We start from the raw sequence: 24,847 nt of genomic DNA on the forward strand, positions 1-24,847 counted from the left end.
AACATCGCCCTGAATAAAGTAAGCATCAGTGGACATTACAATGGCTACGCCACAGTTAGGAGGGTAAAGTGTGCGTGCTCCCCACCTCTACCAAGGCGCCTGGCCAATGTGGAAGAGTAGGCCGAACACCCGCTAGAGCGGGCTCTCCAGAGTGGAGGATGTCCGCCCGTCGTGTTGTGAGCCAGCGATGGCTGCAGGTTTACCTTCACGTGAGGCTCGTGTGTGTGGGGATGCCAGGGTGTGTGGGGATGCCAGGGTGTGCATTGCCCTTTTCATGTTGACTGTCCATGAATTGTTGACTTAGGCAGCTTTGGAAACGCTCACAATAGAACCATCAATGCAATTGCAATCTCAACAATGCAACTGCTATTCACTGTGAGGGTACCACGCTGCGCACAGCACATTAATTAAAGAGATTGCTTGTAAAATGTCGGCTCCCTCGGTCATTCGCGTCATGAAAAGGGCTCCATCCATCAACAGAATCCATTGCCCGCGTGTGTATATTTTTATGTTAATTCTCCCCTGTCCATTGTGCACATCTGCTGCGCCGCTGCGGAGACAATTGTATTTTGTAGTGGGGGAATTCATCACACGCACGTCTCTGAATGCTGTCGTGATAACTGATGGTGGCAGACAACGAGTACCCCAGCTAGCGAGCTTGCACCATGTGCGTGAGAAGGCAACAGTGAGGCCTTCTTCAGAAAGAAAGAGACTGGTCCCTTGACACAGGAATGTCGAAGGACTCCCAGTGGAGATGAGTCGGAGTGAAACTGTTCAAGGATCCAGAGGGGTTTTGTTTGAACTTTGCGGTGGAGATCATCTCCAGTGGCTGCACGGGAGATGTGAACCCACACCCGCACCTCCGATTAGCGCGGTCGGCTGCGTACGGTGCGAAAGAAGTTCAACTTACGGGCATACATCACTGTACAAGGTGAAGGTGCAGCCCTGCAATTGCTTGTTCACGCCACTGCGAGCCGGATGGCCTTCCACTCCAGGGAGCTGTTTAGAGCTTTCTCTAGAGGGTGTTTGGCCTACTCATCCACGCTAGCCGGATGTCTTGGAAGAGGTGAGAGCTCCGACGCTTTACCCCCCAAAACACGTGTGTAAGCATTGTTGTGAGCATGAGAATCGATGATAATTAAGCAATGTCGTCGTTCTAGACCAAGACATAAAAACTGCATGGTGCTCATTGGAGGCATTTCGATGTTTGACTTCAGAGACCCGGCGATGGCAGGGCGCTGTCTGGTTGAGAGCAGAGAGGGAAATGAGTCAAGGGCCGCAGCGTTATTTATGTTTTATATTTTATACGCTTTTATTTAACTCACTCTGTTGTTGTTGTCGTATCCTCAAATATTGTAACTCGATTTTAACCCACTTCCCAATGTGGTATCGACTGCAAACTTGGTATACTTATGTCATACTGATGACACTGCTATATTCTATCATAAAAAAATATATATATTTTTTAACATTCCTTTTTATATGTTATGTTTCGGCTTGGGTCTAATTGTCCACGCTCAACTGACGTTGGCTGTAAATGACCACGGCCTCTTACGTTGTGGCAAGCCTCGGGGCCACTTCTTGGAGTCGTGGAGTTCTGCCATTACGAGTACGGTACATTTCATTAAAGCGTGTTTAAAAACAAGTATTTTTAAATATTACTTATTGGACGTAAAAGTCAACTCAGAGTGTGTCTGTGCTCCAGTGAGCAGTCGAAAAGTTGGTGGCTCTATCCACGGCTTGCCGCATGAAGAACAACTCACCGTATTTTTGTATTAAATGCAATTTTTGCATCCAGGAAAGCCTCCTCTGAATCTTCACGACTTTTTTTCCCAGGAGATCCTGCTACATTGAGATGTTTGGGAAATTATATTCGCTTCATGAGCGTCGAGCAGCGTGTGGGAGGATACCAGAGAGGCAGAGAAAATCAGCGTGCTGCCTACGATGCACTTTTAATGAAAAAATGTCCCCGCTGAAATAGTGAAACTGCACGAATTACACCGGTCCTTTGTTACAGTAACAAGTTTAATAATAAGATGAAAAAAATATTCCGAGTGTTTTAAATGCAATTTACTCACTAGAGATTACACAAATCGCAGCAAGTAATTGCCCTCGACTGGCAGCAGAGACTCATGCCCGTTTGCAGGCCAGTCACCTTGTGTCGACCCGGGGCAGCTGCCCCTGGGGGTGCCCTTTAAAACGTGCTGAGAAGACACGCAATGTAGAGTGTTCTCTCTCTCTCTCAAATACGCGTATAGGGGGGGGGGTCTCTATATATAAATGAAGCCCATCATTATCATGATTAGCTTATCCTCATGAACAGGGAACCCACATGCAGCTGATATCTGATATGATCGCGCCGAGGCAGGCAGAGTTCGGAGTCTGAATTGCAGAGGCAGATGTGTATCAGCTGAAGGGCCACGTGCTGTGGCTTGGGCGTACAGTGCTGAGCGAGTCTCAGTCTTTGTGCCAAGGGGACCGACTGGGCTAGGGACCATGGCCAATCCACTGCCGGATGCGGGCCTCCCCATGTCATCCGGGTCGTTTGACCACCATACCTCACCATCCCCGTTATTGCCGGTGGGTGAAGCCGCGGGATCATTGAGACAAGGGAGAACGATGCAGTACAACAATGGATGTTGCTGTACCATCCTATAACACCTGTTATGCACGGCGGGCGCCCATGCAAGCCACTAGCCATGCTCCACCTCGCTCATCGTCCGAGATGCGATGAGTGTAAGTGCATGCCGGATGGTTTGGTAGTTGGCCGTGCATTCACACATCGAGTAACAGACACATTAGCTACGAATGTATTTACATGGTGCTGCTAGGCACGAGCACATTAGAATGCGTGCCTTCAAACACGGGGCAGGGCAGACTAAGCAAAAGCTCAGAGACAAAGGTGTTCGAACATACCTTTGTAAATTATTACCAGACAGCCTCGAAATCCAATTGATGTTAAACGACAAGGGACGTTTCCTGAAACTATGAATTCACGTAAACGATTGCAGTGTTTCTGCATTCTCACACCTTCCCGAAATGCACCGAAACCACGCTGCATGAAGTCTATATCGAGTATTCTCAGCATTCTTTTCAGTGTAAATTTAAATGTTGCCCTAACCCCACTAACAACTTCGAGCTCGGAAACATCAGTGTCCGCTTGCCTCAATGAGGCTGGCATTGAGCGCATCTCCTATGGCAGCCCTGAGCCAGTGTTAACAAAAAATATCAACATTCCGTTTAACACGTAGGGGGATTTCGCGATAAAGAATATACATAAGAGAAGTTGTTTGGGTTAGATCGCGTAAATATACATGTGTCGTTAAACCCGCCACCACCCGACACAGCCAATTAGTAAGGGTTGTCACGTAAACAAAAAATGCTAATTCAGAACACCGGTGTGTTGGAGAGTAAACCCACAACATTTACAATTCGAGTACGACGTTTCACCAGTAATTACAACGAGCATCATCAGGCGACAGCCAGCCGGAGGGCCTCCAGAGATGAAGTGAAAAGTTGTTTAATTTGTGAATGCTGAATTTTATTTGTTGTCAGCCTTGTAAAAATAAGTTAGATGTTTCTTTAGCTTTGTTTCCTTTTGAAAATATCACTGGGGGCCTCACAGTACCTGTAGCCCAGGGGCCTACACAATCTTAATCCGGCCCTGGTCGTAGCACATCCATTTTAAAACTATCCGCAAGGTGTTACTCATTCATTGGCTGAAAACTTTTAAACATTAAACGAGAGCCATAAGACTCAGTGTGGCTTTCCTGGGTGAATAAGTAAAACAACATTGAGAACTCTAAACACTTATACTACCTGACTGAACAACCAAACCGCTAAAACGTTATCACTAACTACGCCCACAGCAGCGGGCTTTTATCGCCGTCTTACAACCGCAGCCATGTACACAGGAAGTCGTCTGTACACAGTGTAGATTAGCAACTCTGCGTGCTCACTTTGCTCAAACGAGCCTTGTTTGGTACATGCTCAATGCTGTATCTCGTGCTCTGCGACTCGCTGATGGCAATGAGGCAGCGGGCTACTGAGCTGGTAGTTCTCCCCGTGAAATGTACCACCCCCCACCGCCACCTTACTCGGCCTGGCCACAGCACCATCTCAAGAAGGAAGTGCGCACTTCGTCGAGGGGATCATTCTCTAGTTCATTGTTCATCGTTGTTCTGCTCTTGGTTCTCGAATTAAAAGCAGAATGGCCGACGAAGAAACGTCTGTCAAAACAGTACTACCAGTAAGATTATGATGTTTCTGATATATATCAACATCTTCTTGGTTCTATTGGTAAAGTCACGTAGAAGGAAAATAATAAAAATAAAACATAGTAAAATAATTCTCACGACGTTTCGGCCACAACGCAAGCAGCCGTTTTCAGGTGGAGAACAGGTCTGTCGAGAATGTTTTATTTTTATTATTTTCCTTCTACGTGACTTTACCGAAAGAACCAAGAAGACGAATCCTTGCAGTCACGAAAGCTTTAAATCGAAATATATCAACATGTTGAACAGATTGTGCTTAAATGTGAATTTAACAGAAGGGTGGAGCAGTGGATTAGTGGTGCTGTGCTCTGAACCCAGCGACTGGCTAACATCAGCGGCGAGGGATATCCAGACGGTTCATGTCCTCACCAACCCGCAGTGACCAGCCACGATGCAGACAGGATTGTATCCATTTGGTGGGTTGAATAGGCCTCGATTATATTAAGTTACTTTATATTTAATGTGATATGACATATGTGTGCGTTGGAAAAAAATGTGTTGCATGGTCAACATTTCTCATCTCAAATTTGCAAAGATTCAGGGTGAATATACAGCATATGTAAATTGTAAACATCTGCACAGAATTTGCACTTCGGAATTTAAACACAATATCGTAGGTTATTCAAACACATCGTATCACAAATCAAGGTCACTCAGAGGCAATATTAGCATAATATCGTTTTTTCAAGATCTGTATTTAATCAGAGGATTAATATTCAAGTCCTTGGTCATCTCATCCATCACAGATTGATATAATTGCAATGAAATTAAACAGTGCACATTTTTCATGGGCCTGAAATTAAATTAGTAATCCAGGGTAAATTATTGGAATGCTTGATGAATGGAAATAGACTGAAACTACAAAAGTATTCAACTGTTTAAACTACAACTATTTTGTTTTTATTTTACCAGGTGAGGCCCACTGGGATAAATAGCCCTTTTTCAGAAGCGACCAATCCACAAACAAGAGCTTAACGAAGTGGCTTATCACGTGGAAATTTATAGCAGCAGCACACTTATAAATGTGGAGGGAAACCAGGATGACCCGGAGAAAAATCCACGCGACCACGGGGAGAACACGCAAACTCCATATCGGCAGGCATCAGGATCGGGATCGAACCCACGACCTCCTGCATAGCAGGCGAGGTAGCTAACATCTAGCCACCGTGGCACCCTGTGCCATCCCTCATCTCAGATTGGAAACCTTGCACAGCCCACGCCAGCCAACAACAGCAGCAGCAGCAGCGTCTGTGCCACAGCAGAGCCTCAGAAACACCAAGTTTGGGCAATTCTATTGGGGTTCTGTTGTGTTCACATATTTGTGTTTGAGTCGAGTGCGTGATTTCTGTATATATAGTAACGTGACGTCGAAATGTGAAACGGAGACTGATTGCAGTCGTTGAAATGTAATTGTACGATGCATTTGTAGTTTATAAACTCCTGACAAAGGGTGAAGGTGCAGCCCTCCAACTGCTTTGCTCACGTCCCTGCTAGTGGAAGGGGAGTGAGAGCGGCGGTTGTGGTCTAGATGTCTTGTGACCCCCATCCCATTCTCCAAAACGTAATATGTTTACAGTAAGGTTTATTTAAAATATTCATCAATATGCAAAGGAAAACACAGATGTCACAAGACATCTGGAGCACCCTGTATAATTGTGTTTTGGCCTACTCTTAAACGCTGGCCAAACACCGTGAGAAACGGTGGCAGTACCCACACTTTATCCCACCGCAGGCGATCTGCAGACCGGCTGTGCTGTATCGATGTTGTCCCCATCGATACGGCTGCGTGGACTGAGGCGAGGGCCGTGGAAGAAGCGCGCACCGCTGTTGACACTGCCGTGCAGGGAGCAGGAACAGGTCACCCCCGGGATCTGTAAGTCCGCTGTGCTCGCCATTGCACACCGTGGCAGCCTCGTCAACGGTGTGGCCACTTCATCGACGTACGTTTCACAATCAGAATCTGTATTTATAGCGGATGAATCCGACGAGAGCTTTATCGTCACAGGTGCCCACTGGGGGCGCGTCAGAACGTTACAACAACAAACACCATCGGTGTGCAAAGTTTAGGGAAGGTGAGCAAATCACTTAAACAAATTTAAAATAGACTTTTTTATTTTACCAGGTAAAGCTTCTTTTTCAGAAACGATCTGACCACAAATGATAGCTCAACGAAGTGGCTTATCGTGTGGAAATAAATAGCAGCCAAAGTGAAACAACCGGAGGACCAGGAGGGAAAAATCCACGCGACCACGAAGAGAGAGACACGCAAACTCCAAATATACAGCAGGCGCCAGGGTCGGGATTGGGATCGAACCCCCTAACCTCCTGCATACCAGGCGAAGAAGATAACATCACGCCACCGTAGGACCCCTTAAATAAAGCGGCGTATCCAGCCAATACATTTACACCGGTGTAATCCAGCCAACAAATTTATCTATCGCAGCAGGGCTCTGAAATTCCCTTATCTGTAACCTCGCCTAAAACTTGTAATCAGGGATGAGGTTTCAAAAAAAAAGTCTCCCACAGTGCATTTGCTGAACTTTAAATAAAACCCATGAGCAGTGCTGTTTGCTTTAAGCTATCGAACTGTTTTAGTGCCAAGGAGAAAAACAGCAGTTCCCAAAACCATGACGCATACTTGCGATGCACTGTATTTCTTCCCTTTGCTACAACGACTTATTGAAGGGTGTCATGTCCATTTAAACTCCCACTTGTCACTGGGCGTCAGTTTCTGCGGTCCTGTGATGACCTACTTTGAGGTTCAGGCCTTTCCTCTGTGACTTATTCAGGGCGCACAGCCATCTACTACGCCTGGCATGTTTAACAAACCTAGTAAAGAGCAACCATACTCTACAGGGTGGTCCAGATAGATGTCGTGTGACTCCCATTTAATCCTCTAAAGTTTATATATTAGGGGTAAATTAATTGGGGGGTCACAAGACATCCAGGCCACTCCGCAGTTGAACGTTCACAAAATAAATATTCACCAGATAGAGTGGTACATTAGCTAATTAAATTCCAGCTGTTCACACAAGTGGGGGGCGGTGGGGGGATAGTAACAGCACAGTAGTGTACAGGACTTATATGTCCACGTGTCAGCCAATCAGTCTCCTTTCCATCATCAATAGTGCCCGTCACATGCCGTCGGTGGCAAGGTGGACACCTGGCGACTGAGCACGGGGGAGCAGACTGCTCTACCTCGTCTGTCACCGCCCCTGCCACTTTACCGCGTGGGGCGTTTTAAATTGAGGGTTGTTTGGACGAGAGAGTCACTTTGCTGGAGCAGAGATAGGATTGCCACCTCTGAGGTTACAAAAAAACCGACTGGGATATATAATGGCAAGAATAATACAGCATCTCACAAAACCAAAAGAGGGGATAACTGCGTGTAAATCCATTGTCTGGAGTGGTGCTTTAGTAGGCAACTGACTCAAACCAGCAATTTGGACATCCTGGGAAGACTTACACATTTTCCCAGGACGGCTAAACGAACAAAAGGATGATCCTGGGAGATCCAGTACAGGTGGCAACTCTCAGTGAGGATGTTGTGTTGATATGAAGTGGCATTTTGAACAATTGATAAAGAAATATCCATTTCTTGATTCAACATCAGCCCCAGTTATTCAATGAATTGTATTGAGTCAGAAGCATAAAGCAATGCGAGGATTGTGTAACTTTATTATCTAATTTGTATTTTCAGTATGGTTTGTTATTCTAGTTCTTTCTGCCTCGTTCCATGGTCTCGTAATTCACAGTGAGTGAGTAATCAGCTTCTCGTTTGATGCGAATTGCGAACGACTGATGCTGACGCAATTCGATGCAACTATGTTGGGCGCAATCATCGGTGTGAGATGAAGCAGCGTTACACGGGTAGCGAACAACCCTCCTCAGAAGCAGTGGATGTCCACTGAGTGGTGGGAGCCGTGGTGCCAACCATAGCGGTGACGACTCTACCGACCGGTCTCTAACATCGCTTCCTTGTTTAACTACAATTTGGGTGCTAAGGGCTGCAGGGTTCCTGTCGGATACAAACTAAGGTGTGCGGCTGGTTGTGAGATGTTGACTACCTCGCCTGGTATGCAGGAGGTCGTGGGTTTGATCTTGACCCTGACGCCTGCTGCTGTATATTTGGACTTCGCGTGTCTCTCTCCCCATGGTCGCGTGGATTTTTTTCCGGGTCCTCCGGTTTTCCCTCCGCATTTAGAATAAACATCACGCGTTTAGAGTATTTTCCTGCTATAAATGTCCACATGGTAAGCCACTAAGTTGAGCTCTCATTTGTGGTAGCCAGGTCGCTTCTGAAATAGAGCTCAGTGAGCCTTACCTGGTAAAATACAAAATAAAACAGTTTAATAGTTTAGATCAGGGGTCGGCAACCAAAATAACAAGAAGAGCCATTTCTTTCCAATTCGGTACAAAATTCAGTATTTCAAGAGCCGCAATGCATCTATGTACATACGTACATATCGTCAAGAAGCAGCCCGTAAAGAGCCGCATGCGGCTCCGGAGCCGTAGGTTGCCGACCCCTGGTTTAGATGAAACGCGTGTTACATGACCCTGCAGTCTTACAAAGAAAGATCAGCAGAGCTCGAGGCAGACACCGACACGGGCGCAATGAAAATCAACGATACGCAAATGAAACGGTGACCGTGAGGCGATGCAATTCACGACACAAAGCCCCCTGTAGACACGGCTGCTGGACGTCATTTTGCCGTGAAAGCCACTACCCTCGAGTCAATTTTTTGCCCGCAGTCTTTCCACAAAATGAAGCATTCAGCGACCCTTGCCAACACAAAAGTGCATCTCGCTCCCACACGGGTGACCCAAAGTGGCATTACAGCCCCAATCTCCTGCGAGCCACATTTATCACTCGGCCCCACAAAGCAGATGAATCCTAATAGGCGATGCCGTGCACTTTGACCCCAGAAAGTGATCCGTCCCCCCACATCACTCCCCCTCCAGACGCCAGCGGCCTTGATGATTCACTGTGTTGATGAGTCACCGTGTTGATGATTCACTGTGTTAACGATTCACTGTGTTGATGAGTCACCGTGTTGATGATTCACTGTGTTGACGAGTCACTGTGTTGATGATTCACTGTGTTGATGATTCACCGTGTTGATGATTCACTGTGTTGATGGTTCACTGTGTTGATGATTCACTGTGTTAATGATTCACTGTGTTGATGGTTCACTGTGTTGATGATTCACTGTGTTAATGATTCACTGTGTTGATGAGTCACTGTGTTGATGATTCACTGTGTTGATGATTCACTGTGTTGATGAGTCACTGTGTTGATGACTCACCGTGTTGCCAAACCCCCATTGTAACCTTGCGCAAATCTCACGCCAGCACCGATCTGTCTAACACAGCAATCATCAGCTCGCCCTGTCCTGCAGACTGAGTGACCTTTGAGATGTGATGTAATGCACTCTGAGTTACTGCGACATTTAAGCATCATATAAATGCAAAGATTTTGATGATTATTATGACAGTACCATAAAATGCTAGCTGACTACAACAAAACAATGTTTTTTTTCATCAACTTGTGTTTCCGTCCAAGTTCATTGAAGCAGGTTTTTAGTTGATGTTTATACTTACCGTATATCAAAGACAAAGAACACCCATACAGTCTTAATAGACTGTTGGGGCAAGTGCTGTTAGCGAGCACCTATCAATGCTGTGCCGGCATTGATATGGTGGGTGGCCAGCACCACGCCCGGCCGCCTTTGTCTCCCCAGTGGCGATGTTTTACACACCCCACCAGAAACTCATTTGAGGCTGAGTCGACCCAGGGGAGGCCCAGGACCGATTCAGATAATCGTTAGAAGGTGCTGAGCACAGTCACAAAGAACCAAACATCAAGCGGCGGCAGGGAGTTTGTCACGAATGTTGTACTGTACTCTCTTGTACTCTCTCGCAGCGTGTACTGTGGTGTGGTTTTGCGTGCACCGCACATTTTACACTTCTGGTGCTGCCTTGAACAGTGCCGTCGACTCCTGTTGCCACTGTTGGTGTCTTCACGCCCCGGCTGTCGTCTGTGCCCCGCGTTGTTCGTCTCGTTCAGCCTCCATCACGTTGCCCACCCTCCCCGTGCGAATACGAACGATCACACACATATTTGCATCGTGTCATTTTCGCACCGTAATTTAAACCACCGGATTCTTAGACAAGTCACTCGTTGCACGCAGGCCTTCATTTGGTGCTTAGGGAGAAGTGGGTGAGTGGGGGGGGGGGTCTGTGGGTTGGGGGTCTGGCAATGAAGATCGAAAGTTCAGGAACGTGCACACGATTTGGTTCACGCATTGATTCTCATTGGCACATCGATGCGTCGTGGGAGTGTGGAGTCCTGTACCGTCATCTGCCTGGGTCGCACTGCGACATCGTGAGCAACCACTGGACATCTGTGAAGAGGAGCTCATCGGATTCCTCCTCCGGTACAAATAAATGTTCTCATTCTGAACTCAAAGTCGGCAGTAGGAATGTCGCGAACCCCCTAATCCCAGTTGGGGTCGACTTAGTCCATCGTAAATACAACAGTGCAACCGCGATTGTCCTATATTATACTCTGCCATAGGAATGTGGAATTTCCACCACTGTCTCAGGGCTGCCAATGGAGATGAGCACGATCTCGTGCTTGTTTGTTTGGGTGAAAGTGAAACACTTTTTTTTATTTGACTTGGTAAGGAAGCGAACACTGCTGCACGGTTATAATGTGCCTCGCGTCTAGTCTATTGATTTGGCCTCAGCCAAGTTGTCAAGGTTTTCTGGCTACGGGACGTAGCCTGCTGATCACTGGTTAATTAAACAGGAAAAAAACCTGCAATTACTTTGTTGCGTCATTTTCCAAATAATGGTCCTCTGGTTTCTCTGGCCGAGTAAAACATGTTTTCATTATTTAATTGACCGAGCAAATGCAAGTACAATTTGGGGAGATAAATGGATCAACTCCACTAAAACGTGCCATATTGGTCACAGCGAGCTGGCAGACAGTGCTGTGTGTGTAGAGATATACACAGCAGAGGTATTTCTTTAGACCCACTCCAACGTCGTAAGGAAAAGGCAGAAACACCTCCTGGAAATTGGTCCTTCTTTTACTGGTAGGAACCCACTGGTTCCACCAGCCCACAGGGGATTATTGTGTCCGTCCGTCCGTCGTGTAGGGAGGGGTTGGGTGGGGAGGGAGGGGCTGGGTGAGGAGTAGCTGGGTGGGGAGGGTGGGACGGGGTGGGGAGGGGAGGGTGGGGAGGGGCTGGGTGGGGATGGGAGGGGTGGGGCTGGGTGGGGAGGGGCTGGTCACCCCGTGGTGCCCTTATAAAACTCAACGTTTAACCTACTCACGCCGGCTTGTGCCCGCTCTCGCAGTCGGGCATATTTGCGGAATACACCACGCCGCCGTTGACCCTGGCCATTGACCGAGCAACCCAACGTTCCTACCAGCTCCCTCCGCAGCAGGACAATGTGTTTATTTAGACCCACTCCACCATTTGCCCACAAGGTGAATCTGGCCCACAGTGTCTGAGGAATCCGAGCGCTGGGATAGGTGCGTCGTGTACACATTTACAACAAAACAGACTTCTTATGTAACAATTCTCTTGGTGTTATGCAAAACGGAAAACTGAGAGTTGTATTGTACACGAATCTTGAATGTAATTCAGTCCTCCAGTTACATCCTCTCACATACGGCTCTACGACGGTTGTAAGATTATATGAAATTGGAAATCAGTAATCAGTGCTCGTTTATTTTATGAAAGAACATTCAAAACAATACTCCGTCAATTCGAATTAAATGACATTGATTATATAACCGTCTGCCAGGGGTGGTGGAGTTATATCATTCACCGCACTTGTCTCAGTGTGTGTCAGTGAAGGTTCAGCTATCACCACTGACGGTGGCCGTCACCTGCGTCAACCACTGCGCCACCGCTCCACGCGCAGCCCGTTGTTGTCGATCCCCTGCTCGATGGGACGTCTCTTCACGCTCCGCAAGCTGTGGATGACTACGGGGCTTTGCTTTCACCACACAAGGCCAGTGCTGGGTGATGGCATCCGCTTGTACGTAGAGTACAGGGCCGTAAGTGCGTAACGTGCAACGCTTACGGTAGCCTCATAACGACATACATACGGCACGTCAACCATATTGTGCGTTTCGTCTTGACTTGAAGCTTTCGTGACTGCACGAATCCATGCTCTTTGGTTCTGTTCGTAAAGTCAAGCAGTTGCTTTCCCACCTGATGACGCTTGTGCTGCGCCCCAAACGTCGTGATTTATTGTATTTTATACCTACGTGACTTTACCGAAAGAACCAAAGAGTATATATTGTGCGTTATAGAAAAAAGTAAGTACATGTGTAGAAGTATATTGGCACAGGACAAAGGAACGTGGAAGCAAACGACGCCATGTGCAGTGGACAACGACGGGCTCTCTGCCCTTGGATCGTGATGAGAGGTGATGGACGTACGAGACTTGAGCAATCATCAGTTCTACATTGGTACGGCAGCACGTGCTGTGCTTGGCCCGCTGTTTGTTTACTGACGTCCATCGGGGGGTTCGGGGTTGCAGCACATGTGGCTCCAATTGAAATAGACAAACACAAACTCCCCCAGAGTTCACCGCGCGCGGCATGCACAGCCCAGAGCCCACCAGAGCCTGACATTCACACGCTTCGATTCTCACGGAGGCTGCATTTCAGTCTATTTACATAAAAACCATGAAAGATACACGTCCTCCCCAACCCCTAAATCCACCAGCATGGCCCTCAGATCCGCCACCAGCGCAACGAGTCCTGGGTGCTCACGGGTCGACCGCGTCAATGGTGACTGCACAACAATCAACAAAAAGCACGTCCTTTCAAAGAGGACGCATGTATAGCATCAGCTTAACTCAATTACTCTTTGGTCCTTTCGGTAAAGTCACGAAGGTATAAAAGTAATACCTACGTGACTTTATCGAAAGAACCAAAGAGTATGGTTTCCTGCAGTCACGAAAGTTTCAAATCAAGACTTAGCTCAATTCTTTGTATCCCCTTGTGTGTAAATACAGTTAAGATGCGTTGCAATCCATCGGCCCCCATTGGCTTTCCAAACCATTATCATCAAGTGAAAATGTGTTTTAAGCACGCACACTCCAGACCGGTTTCGAGCTTCTGGTGCGACACGTTTAGATGGATATATATAGATTGTATGTATATATGCAGGCACCGAACGGAGAGCCGCTTATGTAAGATGTTTTACCCATCATGCTCCACAGGAACGCACGATGGCTGCGTCCTTACAGAGTGTGTCTGCCAGGCGTTCTCGTGGCATTGGGCATGCGGTGGCTGGGCATGCGGGCTACATCACCCAGCCAACGCAGCCTTGCCTGCAGGAGGAGCTCACTGATGGGAATGTGTCCACATCTTTCAAGGATTTGTGAGCTCACACAATTCAGCCTGGTTAAACCCAGGATGGATCGTCGGCATGCCAGCCTGAACGTTTCTAACCGGCGCAGATGTTCTATTAGAGGGGTCCACGTTTCACCAGCATAGAGAACGGAGGGCAGGACTGTGGCCGAGAAGACCCGAAGCTTCGTTCGGAGCGACAGGCCAGGTAACTTCCACACAGCATTGCACAGCCGATGAAAAGATGCCACCCGACTGATTCGGAGTGAGACTTCTGCTGTCAAACCGGAGCTGGTCATAAGCACACTGCCCACGATGGGAAACTCTCCACTCTCTCCACAACTGCTCGATCATGAATGGGGAGCTGAGGGGGTGGAGTGTTTGGTGGCACAAAATACCCAGGCAGGTGCTTAGTTTTGGTGGGACTAATGGTAAGACCCCACCTCTTTGTGGCACACTCCAGGTTCAGCAGCAGCGCCTCCAACTCCTTCTCTGAGCAGCAATCACCAGATCATCAGCATACACAACATCGTTGACCAATAGGAAGCCATCCCTCGACCGCACCCGGGCATCGATCAGCCCCCCCCCCCTGTTGTAGCTGTACCAGTTGCAAATTCCTCCAGTACAGCCATGAAAAACTTCTGGAACTACCTGATCAAAGATAATGTTAAATAATGTGGGGGACAAAGGACATCCCTGTCGCACCCCAAGGTGAACAGGGAATGCCTCCGACTCCTGGCCACGGAGCTTTACCCGGGCTCCCCACCATCATGAAGTATCTTAATGATTGTGAGCAGAGAGTCAGGAACTCCAAAAGCACGAAGAACGGCCTACATCCCTGATCTGTTGATGGTATCATATGCCTTGACCAGGTGAATAAATCAGAGATGTAGGTCTTGTTGGAATTCCCTACACCTCTGCTGTTGCAGGCGGACAGAGAATGTGGCATCCGTGCAGGACCGCGCTGGTCTGAAATACATTCGTTACCCACATTAATAGTACACAAAATAATGTTTATGCAGCTATACGTTTTTTTTTAGGTCGGGGGGGGGGGGGGGCATTTAAATCATAGGGTCAGGGTAGTTTAACTGGGTTAGTTTACCTAACTTCATTTTTTGCATTAAATAAAGTGAAATACTAATGAATGTCCGAAACAAAAGGTTAACGTTGGTCATTACGTTAAGGCTCAACCTGCATTTGCATCAGCAACCCCGCGGGCCCCACGTGGTGGACCGTCGCGGGCCACCGCTGGTGGTTCCAGGGAGCGTCGCTCACTCCGAGAGGCGCTGCTCGAGCCGCCCAGCGCTGATGCTGAGCCGGTGGCACGGGAGGGCTGCATGGGCCGCCCAGCGCTGATGCTGAGCCGGTGGCACGGGAGGGCTGCATGGGCCGCCCAGCGCTGATGCTGAGCCGGTGGCACGGGAGGGCTGCATGGGCCGCCCAGCGCTGATGCTGAGCCGGTGGCACGGGAGGGCTGCATGGGCCGCCCAGCGCTGATGCTGAGCCGGTGGCACGGGAGGGCTGCATGGGCCGCCCAGCGCTGATGCTGAGCCGGTGGCACGGGAGGGCTGCATGTCCCGGCAGCTGTGCCGGGAGGTTGTCCTTCGTAGCGCGAGAACGACCCCCAACCCCTCTCCTCTCCCCCCCAAACCTCATCCCCCTCCTTCCTTTGTGCCCCGAGTTTGGCTACGGGACACGAGAAAACGTTCGGAGCTTTATTTAAATGTGTTCTGGTGGCAGAGATGATGAGTGCGTCGTGGGGTGGCACAAGTCTTGCGATGGAACGACGTCGCGTGCATGTTGCAGATATGTGCAGCGCTGCGGCTAAATGTGGGGATTCTTGAATGGTAAATAACTTTTTTTTTACCTTAAAACGTGTGTTTCTGTCGGCAATACAATGCGCATTGTTTACTTTTGCGTGAGCTCACTTGTTCGGTTTATGACAACGAGGAAACAATTGGCATCAAACGGCTGACATGGCCTAACCCAAAAGCAAACACGCAACATTTGTTCTTGCCAGAAATCGTAGCCTTATATGAGAGGGGAAAAAGGTTCCGAGTTGTGATGTCCACACACCACACCCACGTGATGATTACGTAAGGTTGAGTCGACATCGGAGAGGCCTCGAGCCAAGATCACGACCTTTGTAACCACGATTGTAAATAAGATCTGTACTGTATAACGCCAGTACCGTCGCAGGATGCCCATGAAAAGAACCTCAGAGCTTATTAAGTAAGCCCTTGCTGCTGAAACTAAACACCATCTATCCAGTGGCGTAGTGACTACGTTGTTAGCCCAGGGGGTGCGGCAAATCGATCAGATGGGGGTCCAACAATGTTGAAACCAAATCTCACGGTGGTCGTCATGGGGGCCCTCAACTCGTAGCTTTGGTTTGCGGGGGGGGGGGTAAGGCTCTCCCTGCCCCCACCTTAGTTACGCTACTGCATCTCTCTCTCTATATATATAGAGCACGTTCCGGTAATATTGCCATGTAGGGTTATGTGCTGCTGCTGCTGGAATAAGCTTCCAGCAGCACGCGGAATGAAGCATCCGACGTCATGCGCAGCCAGACGGGCTTACAACGGGATAACGCATCGCAGAGCGAAGTAATCATTGACATCGTGCAGGCACAGATATGATGGAGGGGTATGTGGGGACATGTCGTATATGGGAAGGAGGCTTATTATCTGGTTATAATCCACAGGAACGCGAATGGCCAGGATTCAAATATTTTGTCACTGGAATTGTTCAGTACCGGAGATTATTGGCTGATATAACCACGAGCCCGCATGTATATATACACGAGTATTTGTACAAGTACAAGATACACAAAATAAGTTGAGTTTTTGCAGACACACACGAGTACACGTAAACATATTTGCTCTTTTTCAGATACAAATATCCTCGTAAAGCCTTAACAGAACGTGTGGGCAAGTGTTGTTAGCGAGTAGCACCTATGAAGGTCGGCACGGCATACAAGGGTGGCCAACACCACGCCCGGCCGCCTTTGTCTTCCCAGTGGCGATGTTTAGACACCATACCAGGTCCTCATTTGAGGCTGAGTCTACCTTGGGGAGGCCCAGGACCGGTTCAGAAAATCGTCACTGATGGTCGTGAGCGGGAATCGAACTCGTGTCGCCGGGTTCGTAGTGCAGCCCGTGAACCGCTACACTACCACTCCCCACAACAGATGAACACACACATTCGCCCAGATGAACACACACACATTCCCCCAGACAATGCATTCTTTCATCTATTCACTTTTGTGCTGCAATGCAAATGAGCCAGAGCCATACTCAAAGCCCCATGTCACACAAAGCAGAACAGCTGCTGCTGCTTTGGGACTTAAGAATCCATGTGAACTTCCTGTTGTTGCTATAACTTGTCTACACTATGAACATAACCACGTGATCGTGGTTGTTGCTGTTGTCCACCCTTTGGACATTGCTCCTTCAAATAATCACACATTCAACTTTGGAAGGTGATGTCAAGTTCTAGTACTCGAGACTAAAAACGGTGCCAAGATGAATGCTTGGAATTAAAGTGCGAGAGAGGAAGAGGGACACATGTGTAGAGATGTAATATCAAAGATAATTGGGTAATGATGGGGCTGGCTGGTAGTCTGCATAATGGTCAACGGGTGTAGAGGTACAGTAATACCCCGAATTACGTCTCCCCCTTTCACGTCGTTTGGCAAAGACGTCGTCACTTTATTAATACCGCTACCCCGATTTGCGTCGTCTCAACCCCACACTTACGTCGCTGACAGCATCATCGTCCGTGCTTTCTCGTATCCGTCGTCTCTCAGCCTTCCCCACCATCACCACCACCGCCGTACCCTGTAAATTGACTTTGATTGACGCCGTTTCGATGAGTCGTCGCGCCTTCCAGGAACGTATCCTCCGACGTGAACCAGGGAGCTCCAGAAAGACGGAGAGGGCTTCTCATGCCGGGGCTGCAGCTGTCGTGGCCGAATGTTGTTTATGGTGGTTGAAATAAATAATACGTAGTCTACAATCTCGACTCGGTGAGGTCCAGAATTAGAATGTCTTTATACTGTAGGAGCAATCCGATGAGCTGTAAAGCTCTTGTTCATAGATGTCCACTCGTGGCGGGCCAGAACGCTACAACAACAAACAGGGCAAACACACGGCAGGAGTGCAACGTCTAGGAAAGGTGAACAAATCACTTAAAATATATATATCTAAATACATCTAAACTATTTAAAATATATATACTATCCTTTCACGTGTATCGAGCAACGTACGCAGTTTGAAGACATCATTCACACTTAAGCAAAGTTCGTGTGGCCTTGGGCAGGACGCCGTTGCTAGACGGGATTATGTAGTTGACGGTGAAGATTCGTGACGGAGTGACAGCCAAATAATGTAGCGCACCCGCCAGCCGAGGAGATGGAGCGATGGTATCGACCCGTGAAAAGGTACGGAACCATAAGGGATCGTGTTGACTTTGGCAGACCATCATCCAGCAGGGGATGGTTCACAGCTGATGATGATTATTAGCTAACTGCCAGTGTTGTTGTTGTTAAGTGTCCTCGGTGACAGCCCGGCAGAATGCCCTTCTTAATCAATGTGTGCTATTAACCAGCACGAGCGAGCATTGCCAGGCAATTGTGGGCATTCAGGGGAACACGAGCCAACAGCACAAGTTGCTGTACATGGCGCGGTGTAGAGCGAGACGATGGAAGCGTGTTCAAGGGAAAGGCACAACTGAGCAACTTGGGGATTATATGCAGGCAGCAAAATATAATAATGCGGTGAATTCATGACCGTGCACACGGCGTGTACGAGATGAAGACCATCCGTCGCTTGCAGCGTGGTTCACTGCTGTTAGCCAGCACCTACTGAGGCAGGCACAGCACGAAGTGATGGTGGTGAGGTTATCGCCACACAAAACCACCGCGGCCACCCCAGGATTGATGTGTCCACACCACACCAGATGTTCTTGTAATGCTGGGTTGATCTCGAGGAGGCCAAGGATCCTGGTCAGATGTCAATCCCCTCTGATATTAGCCATGACCGGCAGTGGAACGCAAGCCACTGAAATCATCGTGCAGCGAGCTAACAACTACTACACTTCATACAAACACAATGGCCCCCCCACCCCCCCTACAGCCTAGGGCAGTGCTTCGTCATGGAACCCCTGGTCGCCTTTAGCAGGGTCCCTTGTGGCCTTTAGCAGGGCCCCTGGTGGTCTTTAGCAGGGCCCCTGGTGGTCTTATCAGGGCCCCTGGTGGTCTTATCAGGGCCCCTGGTGGTCTTTAGCAGGGCCCCTGGTGGTCTTAGCAGGGCCCCTGGTGGCCTTTAGCAGGGCCCCTGGTGGTCTTAGCAGGGCCCCTGGTGGCCTTTAGCAGGGCCCCTGGTGGTCTTAGCAGGGCCCCTGGTGGTCTTAGCAGGGCCCCTGGTGGTCTTAGCAGGGCCCCTGGTGGTCTTAGCAGGGCCCCTGGTGGTCTTAGCAGGGCCCCTGGTGGTCTTAGCAGGGCCCCTGGCGTGCACCCCCCCCCCCCCCGACAGCACACAGCGAGTGACAACGCCACTCGCACGCCGAGTAGCGCTCCTCGCACTGGTGACGTCTTCTCAGCGAAAGTGCCCCCCTCTGAAAATCAGCGAAGACCACTGGGCTACACAATGCTGTGTAAACTGTTGAGGGCAGGTGTTGATCGCCAGTTATTAACCAGCACATACCAAGGCCTGCCTGCATGATGCATAAGAACGTGGGTACAGTCAGCACCACGCCCGGCTACCTTTGTAAGCGGTGCAGGTATTACTCATCCCAGCCATGGCTACGAGCTGAACTCACGTGACCGGGCGTGTAGTGCAGTGTGCTAATCACGGTGCCAAAGCTCCCCACAAATATTCAATTTCAACGCATCGGCACACACGAGCACACACACACACAAATACACGTAACAATGAAATCACACACACACAACAACACGCGGACAAAAGCTATATTCAGCAGTGGGAGGTTTTCATTTCTGTTAGTGATCACGAGTATGAACTAAGTGAGCCATCCTAGCTGTTAAAACTCAACACACTATGTACACGTACAGCACCTTTGTCAATCCACTGCTGGATGAGAGCTCCTTCACAGCCAGCACGGCATGGGAAGCTCTCATCCAGCAGTGAAGTGACAAACACAGGCGGTACGTGTACACCTAACTCTTATAATATACGAAGTATTGCGAGCCGCTGTGAAAGCTGATCACTTTAAATGTCGGAGCACACAAGTGGGTGATTTGTGTTTGGATATTACATCAGACCACACAAAGCCTCGCGATTAAACCATTGCACTGCCTTCATACACTGTAAATGCCAGCGCAGGAAATGTATCAAATGTCAAAGAAGCGTCGTGTCTCTTTACTTCTTCAGCACGCTGCTTGTTCAGTGCGGTTTGCCGAAGGGCGAGAGAGTAGATGTGGGACCATAGATGTGCATTACAACTGTCGTGTGCTGCTGCACTGCCCTCTGCTGCCCACCACGTAGCCCCGCGGTCTCTTACGCCCGTTGTGCACTGTGGTCGCACATTGAAGACGGATCCAGGCTCCAACCTGCTTAGCTTTCGACAAGAAGCGGATGTATTCCGGTTGAAATTGTCAGAAGCAATTATAATATACGAAGTATTGCGCACGCAGAATGGCTTACTAATTGGCTCAATGATTTACATCAAAATAATAACTTGCAGATTTAAATAGAGCCATCCGTACCATATATCAATATCTGTAATTGATTCATAAAATCAAAACATTCAAATGTACAAATGGTAATTGCATGAGAGTGGTATTTAAATGTCTCGTTAGTGGCCTGCCGTGCTTGCAACACAGCATTCGTGGCTGGGTTATGTGTTTTTTTGGGCTGGGTCACACAAAGCCGAGATTCTGCTGCATGACCTCTGAACCGAGCCCACCGCCAGCATCTCGCGTGTGCTGCCGCTGCTGTGGCTCTCTCTCGAGGATGAGCAGTGGCGGCACGAGCCATAAGCAAGCCGAACAAAAGCATCGGGTTTCAAGCAGCTCAATGGACCCACATTCATATCCTAAAGATACATAAACAGCCAATTAACACAATAGTTATATCTCTCATCTCGTCTGCATCTCTCTTTTCTCATCTCACTTAATTTATGTTTTTGTCTACATTTCTCTTATCTCACTACATCTCATCTCTTCCGTCAGTTCACTAAGACGCTATCCATTGAAAGGGGGAATCCACCCAAAACCTAACCTCTGCTTTGGGGCCTCAATTGTCGAGCAACCACCACTGTGGGTGCGCGCACATGGCGTGGCTTTATCGGAAGGGAAGAAAAGCACAAAACGTCTTAGATTTCGTGGAGTGGTATAATGCCTCTGGCAGGTGCTCAGCCAGCCAGCTTGAATTCTGTCCCTTCCCGAGCCGTCTGCTCTCTAATGAGGTCAGCTCGGCGGGTAGCCTTCCCGAGGGGACGACTGGAAATGCCTCTTGCAAGGCCGCGGATCTCGAAACAAGGTCTCACAATCTGTCGCCGTGCACAAGGACGCGGCACACACACACACGCGCCCGTTGCATTGTTCAGGTGGCACAGTTTGAAACCCGCGACATCATCTCATCGCCGCCGTGCAGCGATAGCAAGACCATTTTCCATCGTAGCACATGAAACGATCATGTTTGCCTACGTGACTTTACCGAAAAAACCTAAGAGTATGCAACGATCACTGGAGGATATTAAACGTCACTGCGTTACACGCTGGTTTTTGGTTTGTTAAATCAACCCTTGTTGAAATGTATCACTGTCTATGGCCTCAAGCTTGTTCTTTGAATGAACGTATGAGCCAAGCCTGTAAAGGCTGAGCACTTTGTTTTACTGCTGCCTGGACTATGAGCTCGTGCGGGGTTTATCACTGCAGTACATGGCACTTGTGTTGACTTCGGTCAAGCTATGCTATGGTAATCTTCTGCAATTCTCATTATTAAATTTCTCACTTGTAATTACAAAGCATTCTAACATTAGCACTGACATTCAGAGTTGAGGTTAAACATGTTTGTTTTTATAAATAGCATGATGGCTTTGTACACATTTACTTATTCCTTTCTTATATTTAGAAACACGGTTGTCATATTGTATTGATGAAGAAATAAACCAACCTCTGTTCTGTATTTTAAGTAGTAAATTGGTCTTGTGGCCTGTCAGCAACATTCGTTTATTAAACTTTTGACTAAATTCTTTGGTATAGAATGTTTTATAAAAGTTGGGTGTCGTCATTCGTCAGACTCGCTTAACAAATACTTGTCATTCACAAGATGTTACTGTTAAGAGCACTCCCTCTAAATTGTGGGGCTCTGTCGGCACACGAACACAATATTGTACTGCAATGTGCATCGGCATACACATCGCAGCAAACGCAAGTAAAGGTGTCATGGAAATAAAAGTGGAATTGCACGGCTGATTAAACAAATGCAGTTGCTTGTTTGCTTCTGCGTGGACACATTTTTAATGAACGCAACACAATTCTGCTTCATTATAGCAAAGCAACGTGTGTGTAACGTTGCCAAGTGAGACAAAGCAGAACAAGGGGGGGGGGGGGCAGGGGGGGGGTGTGCACAGTCAACCAGACGTCCTGTAATCACGCACGGCGTGATCGCCTACGGCCCGCTTCTCTCGGCAGGGCAATCGCTGCGGGTACATTATTTACAATTTACTGCCACCCTCCTCTCGCCCTATCAAAACTGCTTCGCGTTGACAGTGGACGGTCTTCCGTGGCATGCCCTTCCCGTGCTCTCGTTTCAACCCACTCACGCCGATGCCCTCTCTGTGCACGGAGCCATTCCCCCCCCACCCCGCGTGTCCGCTTGGCTGCTTTTCAATGCACGTTTACGGTTTTTTGTTTTAAACTTTCATTACTCTGTTGCACATTTTTTTCTCACTCCGGCAGGCTTCAATGCTTCGCAGAGAGATAAGCCAGCCAACAAGGGGCTTTTTACCCCTTAGAAAATCCACCCAATAAGCTTTCGCTCCGTAGCGGCCAGCCAATGAGGGCCCAGGATGTGACATTTTTCCATTTGGCCTCCGACTCGTGCACTGGCGGGAAAGCTGAGCTCATTGTAAAGGAAGATAAACAAAATGAGCGAATCAGGCTTCACCATGTTATCTCAGCCAATGGGACTTGGTCTGGAGAGATGCCGCGGCTGTGGTGTCACGGCGCAGTGTTCCACGACTTTTTAAGGATTGTGTTGACAGTGAAGTGCATCTTCTACGCACGTAACAATGCATCAAGTCATCAAATTAAAGTAAATTTCCATGCTTATGACAGATGCAATGCATCGTGGATGTGAGTCAGTTACGAGTTATACAAACGATATGGTTATGTTACAATCAGCCTAATGGGACAAACACAATTATGCAAATGAGCCAGAACAAAAGGAATTAACACGAACGAGAGGGTCAAAACACGACATAAATACATATTATTGAATCGAATCACAAGCGCATGTCATAACAATTCATTAAGCTGCTGTGGTGGGCGAATCGTTGCATCCTGAATATCATCTCAAAGCAAATGCTGTTTCATTTTGCAGGTGGCGTTTGGTTTTTCTTTTATATTAACGCTGTATAGACATACTGAGACAATTCATGTCATTTATAAGAATGCTCAGCTCCCAGTAGGGGAAGACATTTGTATTCATTATTTGTCAGGAGTGGGTAATTTTCTCATTATCACAGCTGTTCTGTGGCAATCCTTTATTGTGGGCCACCTCTTGCAAGTGATGTCCCGTGCTGGGTCTGTAACTTCCTTTATTTGGCATGCAAATTGCTTTGGTAATGATGTGTGGTCAGTCTTTTAAAAGCCAAATAACACGGCTTAGGTTATAATTGCGGGGAGCACTTGCTATGGCATTATATTTGCCTGTGAGCAATTCACCCGGAATGTTGCCGGATCTGGTCAGATCTCGGTGTAGTGGCGCATGGGATGACGCTTGGATAAGGTGACATAAATGCATGACAGGCGTTACCAAGATGCCGGGATACATTGCAGGACGACAGAGGGCAATGCAGGGAAATCCATTGTTGTACCGTATTCAAATGCTCCCATATCTCTTTTCTAACATTCAGCAAACCCGCACTGACCAGGGTGGTGAAATATGGTGAAGCGAACGTCACGACTCGCACGGCACGTGGGCGCGCTCATCTAGCAGGGGGCTGGCACAGCGGCTGCACTGTACTTTTATTTCTACGTGTTTACTTCTTGGTGAAGAATGCTTTTTGATTGCGCTTCAGCAGAGGCTGTATAGGAATGTAGCAGCAAAGGGGAGACATTTCATAATGTGGCGTGAGCGGTTGCCCATGGCATGTGTATGTTGTCTCTGAGTGTGTTGGTTTCCTCACACGTGCACAATCGCTCATTATTGGCCAAACTTTCCAAACAAAAAAGGCTGAGGCTTGCTTTGTTCATGATTTCGTAAATTGCTTCCTATGACAACTACACATTCTCACTATTCACTGACATTTTTGTAACTGTACTTTTCGCTGACATGTTTAACGGAAGCATATTTAACCGTTATTTTTCTTTTAGAGATAACAAGCAGCAATGTACGCCATGGTTGTTGAAAATATATTTTTTAATTCACCCAAAAAAATAAACAAACCCTGCCCCTAGCCTTCGGGGAGAGCAAAACAAAACTTCCCATCGTGGGGTACGGGTTGTGGCAGAGAGCACGCTCGTTCGTGGGCCATTAGTGAACGCTTGGGGCTAAGAGTCTGGGCCAAAGGAAGCAGTGACAACAGGGGGGGGGGCAGTAGAAGCAGTTCACATAGCTACATCTCCACTGCGTGCCCCCAAAGATGTGGCTGGTGTGTGTGCCGCAGCCTCATAGCACACTGCCAATACAAAACTTTACACGCCGCTCGACATGATGACGCCCGATGCATCGGGTGCTTAAAGCAAGTACGGCCGTGTGCTGCTGTGTGCCTCGAGTCCAAGTGGTGCCCAGCTCACAATGCATGGGGGATGGTGCTCATGGCAGTTGCCACCTCCTGGGGTACAAATAAAACGGGGGCATATCATGGGAAGAACAATTGAAATCCCACAATGCCAGAAGAGGGGATGATAACCTCGTCTCCGTACACCAATCGTATCCATTCATATTCAATTCGCATGACAGGGATCCTGCCGTGGTGTGATGGTCAGCACAGCGGACGCGCA

At 48.3% G+C, this 24,847-nt stretch overlaps 1 long non-coding RNA gene across 1 annotated transcript; it reads left to right on the plus strand.

Annotated features, from left to right (window-relative positions):
• The first annotated feature begins 235 nt into the window (after positions 1-235).
• Positions 236-17,670, plus strand: LOC144724143 (uncharacterized). The gene is made up of 2 exons (XR_013586443.1): positions 236-6,147; positions 12,131-17,670. It is a non-coding gene; the product is annotated as an uncharacterized LOC144724143 (long non-coding RNA).
• Positions 17,671-24,847: the final 7,177 nt, after the last annotated feature.

This window comes from Lampetra planeri, chromosome 19 (assembly GCF_965212315.1).
Source record: "Lampetra planeri chromosome 19, kcLamPlan1.2.h2, whole genome shotgun sequence".
In the NCBI taxonomy this organism is placed as follows: Eukaryota; Metazoa; Chordata; class Hyperoartia; order Petromyzontiformes; family Petromyzontidae; genus Lampetra; species Lampetra planeri.